Source organism: Schistocerca nitens, chromosome 3, assembly GCF_023898315.1.
Source record: "Schistocerca nitens isolate TAMUIC-IGC-003100 chromosome 3, iqSchNite1.1, whole genome shotgun sequence".
In the NCBI taxonomy this organism is placed as follows: Eukaryota; Metazoa; Arthropoda; class Insecta; order Orthoptera; family Acrididae; genus Schistocerca; species Schistocerca nitens.
Genome location: NC_064616.1, coordinates 882,317,329 through 882,329,812, shown reverse-complemented (window position 1 = coordinate 882,329,812; position 12,484 = coordinate 882,317,329). Strand labels below are relative to the sequence as shown.

The 12,484-nt window shown below is 38.7% G+C and overlaps 1 protein-coding gene across 3 annotated transcripts in view; it reads right to left on the bottom strand.

Moving 5' to 3' along the window:
• Window positions 1–12,484, bottom strand: part of LOC126248927 (oocyte zinc finger protein XlCOF6.1-like) — an 85,093-nt gene that overhangs the window by 62,715 nt on the left and 9,894 nt on the right. The gene's annotated exons all lie outside the window — the stretch shown is intronic.

Sequence of the window (12,484 nt, the reverse complement as noted above, 5' to 3'; positions counted from 1 at the left end):
AATGTTGCAAAAGCTTATGCAGGGGGAAAATGCAACCTGGTGGGCATGAGGAATGGAAAGGAACATAAATTTGTAGTAGACCAGGGGGTCATGTGTTTGTAGCTAGTTGCGAGCTCCTAGGCGGGAATAGACTTAAGTCTCCACAATACGGGTTATGTGGAGTAGGGGGACAATGGTGTGGCATCATTGGAGTCGGCACTGGTCAGTTTTAATGTTGGTGTAATGGATTTTTGAGAACATGTGAAAGAATTGTCACATGTCGGTGAAGGGGACTACACAATCCAAGTGCTGGATTTTCTAGCTAAGCATCATGCAAAATTGATCTTTTGCTGTATACTATCCAAATCAATGGAACATTATTCCAGCTGGAAATGACAGCTGAAAATGTTACCTTGTTGCAAGGTTCACCAATAATGAAGGTGGTACCAAACAAACTGCAGATGGGCATTAAAGCTCAGTTCACATGATGACGTACCAAGAGGCACAGCAAAGTTACTCAGGGTAAGTGTGGGTACTGACCTACTGAGCATTATGTTTTCTGTGTTACAGAGCCATTGGAGTGGAATGACGAATCAGATACTTGGCATTGTTTTGTTTGTAGAAGCATGGCACATGTACAAGAAAGAGAGAGGGATTATATGGTTCTGGTGAGTGTGGATACTTCGGCTACGATAGAAGTCTGCCAAAGGGTTTATTGATAATCAACTTGCATGTCCTAGATGAGGATGATCTGAATAGGTAGAGTAGAGACCTTGTAAGCCACTACTCCATACTCTTTATTGATTTACACACAATTATTATGTGCTATAGTCTGGCTGGTTGGAAAATTAGCCATCATACATTCATAGGTAGCTAGTTTTGGAGTGTGAAGTTGCTCCCAACGTAACATTACAAGCAAGTGGTTTGACTGCTACAGGATGGACTGAATCTGACAGGTGTGGGCCAACGTGAATGTTTATTGGGGCAGCCAGCAGTCAGACAGCCTGTAACACATGAGCTGAGCAAAGGTAAAGGTGGCTAGCAAGCCACAAAGCCCAGTTGTCATCAGGGTTTTCAAAGGTGTTAAGAAGGTTGTGTTCCAGTGGCACAGTTGTGGGATGAGCTGAGATGGAGGGGCTTGTGACTTAGAATATCATCGCTATACAATTTTAATGGAAATACATAAAATGCCTTACAAATATGCTAGAATGACAACTTTGGAACTACGGTAGTGGGATGAGCTCATTGAACATAAATCCATGTTTCAAGCTTTAATAGTTAAAAAAAAGATAACATTACTGCCATTATCGTTAATAATAAAATGTAACAACTGAACCGATCACGGAAGTCGCACTTATACACCAGATGAAAGAGGATAATGTCAGCAATATAATGAACAGATTACTTTTCTGATTACACAAATATACAAAAATGTTAAAAACAATTTCGTTTATTTACTTAAATAGTGCCTTAACTACAGAATCCTTCACAGGTATACTAATCATCTTATCAGCATGAGTTTCCTCCTTTAATATTCTGATAATTTTCAATGTAGATTTAATTATAGTTGTGATTTATAAAATAGGTCAAAGTTAGTATTTTGACTCAAGTACCAGTTGCCGATATTTAGATGTTTTGTTTAAAATTGCTGAAACAATGCACAAGTTATTTTATTAAGAGGTCACAAATCGACTACAGAAATTTTCTATATGCTTTATCACAAGTACTTAAATAAAATTACTGTGAAAATTATGAATGGTGGTCAGGCTGAAAGTATCTGCACTGAATTGACGTGTGGTCACGTGATCAAACCATTAAATAAATGTGCATGGCAGAGCTCATGGTCTTTCATCCATTGTCCTGCAACTGCAGTTTTCGGTGAGGTATTTTCATCTCTGTTTCATCTGGAGCAAGTCATGTTACGGGTGGTGTGTATGCCACAAATGTTGTTTTCGTGTAGCAGGACTTCGAATAATCTTGGGTGCACGCAATAATTTGTAAATCTTGAGACTCTGTTTTCAATCATTAGTCGCAGTTTAGTTAGTGATGAAATCTTGCGTGAGCGACTTTAGTTTTTGTTGTATGTCACTGCAGTTGTGAACTTGTGAAGACTTGTGGTTATATGAATTTATGTTAAGATGGACTTGAATTGATTTAGTTGGAATAGCATGGATGTCTATAAAATGTAGATTCACTGGAAATTATACAGCTCATGCTAGTGAACGTTGAGAGATATTTCAGGTTTTTGAGAGTTTATTGCATTGATGTACTTTATTACTTAGGAGATGTGGCTGGGTGTAAATGCTATGTCTGCACAAAACTTTACAGTGCTGATAAATACTGACCACTTATTCACAGAGTTATTTCTATGTGCCCACAATTTGCATACATTGAGCATTTCTGTAAAACAAAAGGAATTTGTACCAAAGTTAAAATCAATCTGTTTCCTGCGATACTATTATGTTTTGAGATTTCAACTGACAGATCCAACCTCAGTTCATCTTTTATTAAATTATTCGCTCCCTGCTAGTATAAGGTTTTCGTACAAACATTATTATCCTGAGTTGTTGGGCTATAGAACGATAGTGTATAGCCACCCCCCTATTGAAGATAGTGTGCCACGCTCAAAGTTAATGGCCATACATTGAATGGACTCTGGTGGAACTTGCTCCTGCATAGTAATTGTTTGTACTGAAAGCAATACGTGATGTTAGGAGTAGGAGAAAGACCCTGTGAGCAGTGTCGTTCAAAGGTACACGTGCCGATAACTCACGTTCTGACTGTGACTCTATGATGCAATCCCCATCTATTATCCCACATTGTTCTATAACTTGTTCCCTACCAATGATTCTAATTATAATGATGAAGAGGTTGCAATGTGTGAACACTTTTGTATGACACAGTTAATTTATTTCACTTTCAAATCAAGCATTACATTTCTCTTTGTTCTGATCACACTCACACTACAATTACAGTCACTCATTTATTGTGAGCTTATGAGTTTGCCACTGCCAATTTCTTACCGTATGACTGCCTCTTAACCCTTTCAGACCAGAATTTTTTTCTGGAGGAAGAAAAATTTCTCTTTATGTGTTAACGCTCTTAGGTGATTGTTTAATCATTTTAGGTGGAAGTTTTATACAAAAATATGTGCTCATTTTCAAAACATACTTTGTACACTTGGTTTCATTTTATGGACTAACTTTACGAAATATTCCATACTGTAATAAATACTGAAATGGTAATTCAATAATTACCATGGAAAATAACAATAACAATATTCAATTACACAGTAGAATATAGCCAACCAATCAAACCCATGCATTCCAGTGGTCACAAGCTGCTGCGCACTGCTACATCCACTTCCTGATATTTTCATAGTGGTGGCTAACAGTACGCAGTACTTGCATGATGAAAAGGTTTACATTCACAAATGTGTATCTCAGGTTTTCATTGGGAGAAATACTTCTGTTGCAGCTAAGACACAGTAAAAGTGAATGTACACAATTGGAGCCACAGGGTCTGAAAGGGTTAATTATACCACGACTCCCCCAATACAAAATTAATTCTGAGCTTCAAAATTATTATTTTGACCATGACACCTCTCTTGCATATGTATGCACCCTACTTATGTGATGGCTCTGGCGTGACTGACTTGCTCCTTCATGCTAAATGATCTCCAGGCACCAATCTGTCCCTTCTAGAACTATGGGGCATCCCCCGCCAGTAACACCGCTGTGCTGTAGCTAAGAGGCATAAGGGTACATTTGATCTGTCAAAGTACAGGATTGATATCTGCACTTCTACACCCCCCCCCCCCCCAACCCAACTGTTTTCAAGATCCACACGAAACAAGGATTTTTGAAAAAAAATTAAAACTGCCTGTCAATTACTGAAAAAGGAATCCCCCAATAACATAAAATAATCAAAGGCAATGGCGCCCTCATAGCTTGAGGATATATTTTTTATCACAAAATTTATGTTTCACACACACAAAATCCATCCATACCTATTATTTTTGACATTCACAAAAGTATATTCAATTTCACAATGTATATGATGTGCAAAAGTCCATGCGGTAAGACAAATATATAGAAACACATTTTTCAAAGTTCTTCACACCATATTTTGTTATTTACTTTAACCAAATAATCCACATCTGTTAAGTACTTTAAATAAAAAAAAGGGAGGGGGGGTATTCTGTATGACAACAAATCTAGAAATCAATACACTTTATCAAATTATTATTGTGCCACAGAAATGTTTTCCCCCCTTCAATGTCCCTCTTCCATTGTCCTAAGGTTACCATTGATTGTTCTAATGCTTTTGAAATCTAATAAACGTGAATGATACAACTAACAAGACATATATTGAAAATTTCAGTTTGCTGCAAAGGAAGAAAATAACACAAATATGAGAAAAAGAAGATTTTGAGCATTCATGAGCACATCCTTATATTGCACAGATAAACACACTGGGAGACACTACTGGAATATCAAACGGGATCTGCGCACACACCGCTTAATCACTGTGATGCACCGCAAACTCACTCTCCTTGCGTACCACCCTGGTATAGTCCTGCGTTACATACGCAACTAGGTGAGCTGCTGATAGCTGGCCCGCACCTGCTGTTGTGTGCTGATGGGGTCGATGTCTCTTTTTGCTGAAGACTTCCAGCTGGCTGCTGAGTTCTCCTCGTCCCATCGGCTGCTTTATATGCTGCCTGAAGACTCACCTATGACCAAGCTGCTCTCCCCTGCGCCATTCTGCAGTTATGTGCACCTCCTCACCCCGCCGGCTCACGACATGTAACAACAAATTATGCTGTGTGAGCCACAGCTGCTTCTCATAAATTCTTTATGGCCGCTCGCACCTGCCACACAACCTAACGAGTGTTGCAAGTGCTGCGCCCACTCTTTCTATCTTTTGAATCACTACACTTTCACACAACAGTCTAAATAAGTGGCTGCATAACAGAATACATTCAAAGCAACCTTAATTAGCACAAAATGGAGGTGTACACACAACACCTTTTCAGCACTGTTCATTAACAAGGTCAAGACAAACACACACATAACATTGTCCTTAAGAGAAGCGTATCTGACACACATTACTGACACTGTTCACTCCTTACGGTCACATCTAATACAACTAGGTCTTACTTTTTCAACATTGCTAACTTCTTTTTGTATTTTTCTCTTCCTCCTCTTTTGGGGTTGACGGATGTCTGGTAAAATATTTCTTTACATTCTCAATACATTCATTGCCATGGTCCTTATTGCTTGTATATTCCTGAAGTTCCAATGTGTTAAGGTGTTTCAATACTGTAATCTTATATACATTATGGAACTTTTTTTATCTCACGATCATTCTTTTTCGACTGAATGTGTGTAAATTATAGGATGCACCAGTTTATCATGCTGTCTTTTTCTTGTTTCAACTCTTTTAATAAAGCATCTGTTCAGCCCTCTCAATCTTTTCCTCCCATGTATTGCCTTTATCTGGTGTTTTTTTTTATCTCTAATTGGGCTGCTCAGAATTGCGTTACATAGTATTTTCACTAGATCGTAGTCCGTCTAGTCATGAGACACATTGTTGTGACATCTTCAAATATATATTTTAGCACTAGCTTTCAGTCTTCACTTTGCTCTCTCCTGATGTTCCTTATCATCATCCTTTCTACCACTCCTTCATGCGTAACCCCTTTTATAAGACAAATACAATTTTCCCTAGTCTGAGGTGGTGTAGATTTGTCCTCTAGTCCTCTAGGCAAATGTGATAGTTCATCCAGCACTATTTGTCGTGAGCCTGGCATGCAATGAATATCAAAATCACATTCTTGTGCAGCGAGCATCCATCCCATCAATCTGCTGTGCCAAAGTCTACAGCACATGTTAACATACAAGACAGAGGCTTATGATCTGTTACAACTGAGTTTCACCTTGTCACATAGAGCCTAAACTTTGTGAATCCGAACACTACCACTAATCCCCCCCCCACCACCACCACCACCTCAATTATGAAGTACTACTGTCCACGGCCATTTGATGCCAGACTACTAAAGGCAATTGTTTTTGTTACTTCCTTCCCATCTTCTTTTTCTTTTTGGTATAAATGGACCCTGATACCATAACCCAATGCATCACAAACTAGGCAGAATGTTTTCTGCATATCTGGATGAGCCAGTATTGCAGCATTACAGAGCCTTTGTTTTATTTCCTCAAAATCTGTCATACATTCTGCCGTCCATGGCCATGTGGTATTTTTCTTCAATAGTCTATGCAGTGCTTTGCCATTTAAAGTTCACTCGCCACAGGACTGACAACAGAGTCCGCAGAGACAGAAAAAACTTTTTAATTGCTTCTTATTTCTTGGGTAGGAGAACTTTTCTGAGTTAGGTTTTATCCCTTCTAGCCCTAAAATGTGTGCTAGGAAAGGTATTTCCAGTCTTCAAAACTCCGATTTTTGAAAATTAAGTCTTCCACTTTCAAGTGAACACTTTTATAGTATCTCTTCTACTGTGTGTTCCTCCCAACTTAATTTGGCTGCTAATATATAATCCACATAAATGGTAACTTTTTTTCATCACTTCTTCCCCTAGCACTTGGTCTAGAGTCATGATAAAAGCCGATACCATTATATTCAATCCAGAAGGTAGTTCTCTGTATTGATAACATTTCCCTTCATATAAAAACACTGTATATGGCCTCAATTTCAGGTCCGTCAGAACTTTACAATATCCAGATGTTAAATCAAGCTTTGTGCTCAATCCCTCTCTGGTTCAAATACTTTGTTTGCTTGCTGTGTGTCCAACCCAAGGTTCACATTTCCATTTTTCTTTGCCACAATGACTATAAGGCTAGTACACTGAATTCGACCCCTCTGTGTTACTCTTGTATTCAGCATTTTTTGCAATTCTTTTTCTACTGCTTCTTTTCTGGCCTGTGGAATTGGATAAGGTAACTTAAATAAGGTTTATGGGGCTTTAATTCTATACGATATGGAGGACCATTTATTATTGCTGTTCTTTTTCCAAAAATCTCCCTGAACTTTTGAATTAATAGGGATAACTGTCCAGCTGCTATGCTTCATACATTACAAGTACTATTTATTCTTCTGTTAATTTCTTCTCATGTAAACTTATTTGCTTCTTAATTACTATTCAGAAATATGCCACTTCGGTAGGATCTACTGAATTTTCTTTTTACTTCATCCTCACAAGCTCCTAATCAGTGTATGCGGGAAAACCTTTTATTCTATCTCCTGTTGTTTTGTCATTAAATTTTACTTTTTTCTCCTCTTGTCCATCTAAAACCTCATTTTATTTCTTACGTAATCTACTTCTGCATTGTGCTCCATCAACCAATCAGACTTCCTCTTGCAAATTAGGCCCAACTACAGAGTCCGTACAATAAGATTCTTCTTTTATATCAATCTGCAACATTCTCTGACAGTTAATTGTTTTCAGATATCCACATACAGCCCCTTTTAGTATGAATCCACTTACCAGGAAATTATTATTGTAATCTCCCGATTTCAGTAATTCTTTATAAACATTGTTTGCCACTGCACACAGCTGACTTGCCAAGTGGACTAACGACTTAAGTCACATGCCCACATATTTTGACCTCGATTGTAGGAGTGAGTACTGCCTTATCTTTCAGTGTAACATCTTCTTCTAAAAGGTCTTCTCGTTCATCTTTTCTGATTTGATAACAAAAGTTTCTCACATATTCCCTAGTTGTTCGAGGTCCCTTCAAGTAAGTTTCCGGTCGGCCCAATCCCGAAACCCCTATACTTTTGTCACTTTTCTCAGCCATCTCCACATTACTTGACCTCCATTATTTGAATCTTCCTCTCATCCACCTGCCCTCTTTCTTCATGGTATCTGAAAGCATAATTGTTGCATCCTTGGCCTCTTCTGTTTCTATGTTCACTTCTCGACTGTTGTTCAGTGTATCCCGCGCTGCAGTGCTGCATAACTATAGTTCTCTCTTTTCGTTTCTGGTTGCCTATCTTCACATTCTAATTGCACAAATATGATCCTGGACTGCTCCACTAAGTCAATAATTGCTCCTATTGAATGGCTACGTACTTCACACAGTAATCTTTTTACCATCTATCTCACCGCATTTCTATTGTTGTAGGGTGTGTCAAGACATACCTTTAACAAGAACTCACTAAGTTCCAGCCATTCGCCTATGTATGGATTATTACATATAGAAGCAACAATACTATCCTGTTTTCATTTGGACCAATGTTTGTTTAGAAACTTTTTTTTTTCCAATTCTGCATACTTTTAAGTGTTCCTTTTCTAACCGTGTATCCCAGTTATATGCTTCGTTGTCCATTTGATGTATGAAATAAGAAATTTTTGTTTTGTCATCCCATACTTCCGGCAATAACCCGTGGAAATTTGTTATGGTTGCAAAAGGACACAACTTTGGGATGAAATTAGTACATTTACAACTATGTATAAATTCCACTTGAGGGGTTTGTCTTGGCCACTATTGCAGTTTTGCCAGTCGCTGATTTTGCTTCACTGTGTAGTTTGCTATTGACTGCCTCTTCAACCTACTGTTTTATAGTTTGCTGTACTTTCTGTGCTTCTCCTACAACTTGGTTAGTGATTTCTAATTTTTGCTTGATCTCCTTTACGTGTTTATTAGTTCTCACTTGCCTCTGTACAGTCATATTTGCAGGAACAGCTATCACATCTACTTCTTTCATTACATTCTCATGCTGATGTTCCTTTCTTTTCTTAATTACTGTTCGCTGTCTCCCTAGCTGTGATTTTACTTCTTCATTCATTTCCTGTTGTTCTTCCCTTCCTTCCTTTATTTTCTTATCCACCTTTTTGTCCTACTTTTAAACATTTCCTTGATATTTACATTTTGTTTATCCCATTTTTTATCAATCTTCTGTATTATTGATGCTTTAATTTCTTCAATATCTCCCTTTTGTTCCCTCATTTCTCCCAACACTTCCATTAATTGTTAGAGATCGATACCGGTTCCTACCCTTGATTTTGGCGTTTCTACAAATGCGCCAAACCCACTATATTTGCTCGCTACTACTGTTTTGTGCCTTTCTGTTCTGGGTGTATGTATTCGCGTTTCCCTCATTTATCACTCAGGGGTGTAGCTATGTTTCCTGTGCTCAGATATTCTAAAAGAAGAATTCAGTCTCATCACTATTCAGATATTCTTCACTATTACTCACTTTTTTCCTGTTTAATTTTTCTTTCTCTCTCTCTCTCTCTCTCTCTCTCTCTCTCTCTCTCTCTCTCTCTCTCTCTCTCTCTCTCTCTCTAAATCCCATCTATCGCCAATTTTGGCTCCATTTTTTGCAATTCTAACAAGGGAACCTCCCGATCGCATCCCCCTCAGATTTAGTTATAAGTTCGCACAGTGGATAGGCCTTGAAAAACTGAACACAGATCAATCGAGAAAACAGGAAGAAGTTGTGTGGAACTATGAAAAAAATAAGTAAAATATACAAAGTGAGTAGTCCATGAGTAACATAGGCAACATCAAGGATAATCTAAGCTCAAGAGCGCCGTGGTTTTGTGGTTAGCGTGAGCAGCTGCGGAACAAGAGGTCCTTGGTTCAAGTCTTCCCCCGGGTGAAAGGTTTACTTTCTTTATTTTCGCAAAGTTATGATTTGTCCGTTTGTTCATTGACGTCTCTGATCACTGTAATAAGTTTAGTGTCTATGTTTTGCGACCGCACCGCAAAACCCTGCAATTAGTAGACGAAAGGACGTGTCTCTCCAATGGGAACCGAAAACATTTGATTGCAAGGTCATAGGTCAACCGATTCCTCCATAGGAAAACACGTCTGATATATTCTATAAGACACTGGTGACGGCATGTGCGGGTCATGATAGGAATATGTTGTCGACCCACCTAACTTGTACACTTGGCGAATGGGTAAAAAGATTCTTCTACCTTGCCCGATTTAGGTTTTCTTGTGTATGTGATAATGACTCCGAAAAAAGTGATTAAAACATAAGAGTTTGTCACATAAACTGCAACAAATGAATGCAACAGTTTCACAGTCGCACAGTTTTCCCCTGTGCTCTGTCAAAACATATGTTTGTAACGTTTTCAAATTTTTCCGTGTGTAGACAGTCAAATCCTGCATATGTCCAAGCAAATGTGAACATGTCCTGGAATTTTGGAGAGCGAAGTTGATTGTGTGGGGTGCCTGAACTTTGATAATTGTCTGAAAATAAAAAATTAAACTTTTCACTCAAGGGAAGACTTGAACCAAGGACCTCTCGTTCTGCAGTTGCTCACTCTAACCACGGGATCACGGCGCTCCCGAGCTCAGATTATCCTTGATGTTGCCTATGTTGCACATGGACTACTCAGTTTCTATATTTTGGTTATTTTTTTCATAGTTCCACACAACTTCTTCCTGTTTTCTCGATTGATCTGTGTTCAGTTTTTCAAGGCCTATCCACAGTGCCAACTTATAACTAAATCTGAGGGGGGTGCGATGAGGATGTTCCCTTGTAAGTTTACTATTATGTTTCCTAAATATTACACAACTTCTATCAGTATTTAAATTTCTGAAATATTTTTTGTCACATGCAGTTTTAATCACTTCACTTCATAGCCTATGCTGCACTGTTAGACTATTTCTACAGAAATAATTTTTGTTAATGGCCTACAGCAACTTGCGACACTTACATTCTATATTTTCCACTGCTGCTGGCTGCTGTTCACTGTGATGTAGCATCTTCTTGATGTATTCTTTGTCTCGTTCTGTGATGAGGCTCCTTCTTCTTTCTTGTAGCGGTTGTTTCGTCCTATCCAAACGTTTGAAAACTATTCTTGCACGCGTCCTGTACTTCCTACGATCACCTCCGATGATTTAAGCAGTTAAGAGTTGTCACATGTCGCAAATGTAAGCAGCCACTCTGTAGTATTTATTGATTTTCAATTGATTATGACTTGGTATAGTCTGACTGGTTGGAAAATTAGGCATCGGACATTCATAAGCAGCCAAGTTTGGAGAGCGAACTTGCTCTCTTGATACATGCACGCAGAATTAAACATCCGATCATGAGCCTATGATACATGCCCTATCTTTTCTCCTACACTGTTCTACAGCTCATTGCCTTCCAAAAATTCTAATAATAATGAAAAGGTTGCAATATGTGAACACTTTTGTATGACATAGTCAATTTATTTCACTTTAAAATCCAGTATTACGTTCCCACTTGTTCTGGTCGCACTCGCATTACAATTACTCACTTATTTATCACAAGCTTATACAAGTTTAACATTGCTGATTTCTTACCGTACAATCATTTTTTAATTATATAATAATTCCCTTGACACAAAATTAATCCTGAGCTTCATAATTATTGTTCACACTATGATGCTTCTCTCACACACATACATGTCCTACTCACGTGATGGCTCTGGCACAATTGGCTCACTCCTTCACTCCAAAAAATCTCCACACGCCAATCTGTCCCTTCTAGAACTATGGGGAATCCCCATCAGTGAAGCTGCCACAAGCTACTACATGCAAACCCTCAACCCATATGCATTATGCGAGAATGTGAAGCATTTGGAAGGGAAGGATAAGCCATTTATGGAAGCTTGGTTAGTATGATTCACAGATCTGTTCAATCTTGGTGGACCATAACCACAAGCACCTGTGACGCAACATAGAATACTGACAGGTAATAACCCTCTGTTCTATATGAAACTATAAAGAATATCTGAGCACCTACAACCTACCTACATCTACATCCATACTCCGCAAGCCACCTGACGGTGTGTGGTGGAGGGTACTTTGAGTACCTCTATCGGTTCTCCCTTCTATTCCAGTCTCGTATTGTTCGTGGAAAGAAAGATTGTCAGTATGCCTCTGTGTGGGCTCCAATCTCTCTGATTTTATCCTCATGGTCTCTTCGCGAGATATACATAGGAGGGAGCAATATACTGCTTGACTCCTCGGTGAAGGTATGTTCTCGAAATTTCAACAAAAGCCTGTGCCGAGCTACTGAGCGTCTCTCCTGCAGAGTCTTCCACTGGAGTTCATCTATCATCTCCGTAACACTTTCGTGATTACTAAATGATCCTGTAATGAAACGCGCTGCTCTCCGTTGGATCTTCTCTCTCTCTTCTATCAACCCTATCTGGTACGGATCCCACACTGGTGAGCAATATTCAAGCAGTGGGCAAACAAGTGTAGTTTAACCTACTTCCTTTGTTTTCGGACTGCATTTCCTTAGGATTATTCCAATGAATCTGTCTGGCACCTGTTTTACCAGCGATTAATTTTATATGATCATTCCATTTTATATCACTCCTAATGCCTACTCCCAGATAACTTATGGAATTAACTGCTTCCAATTGCTGACCTGCTATATTGTAGTTACATGATAAAGGATCTTTCTTTCTATGTATTCGCTGCACATTACACTTGTCTTCATTGAGATTCAATTGTCATTCCCTGCACCATGCGTCAATACATTGTAGATC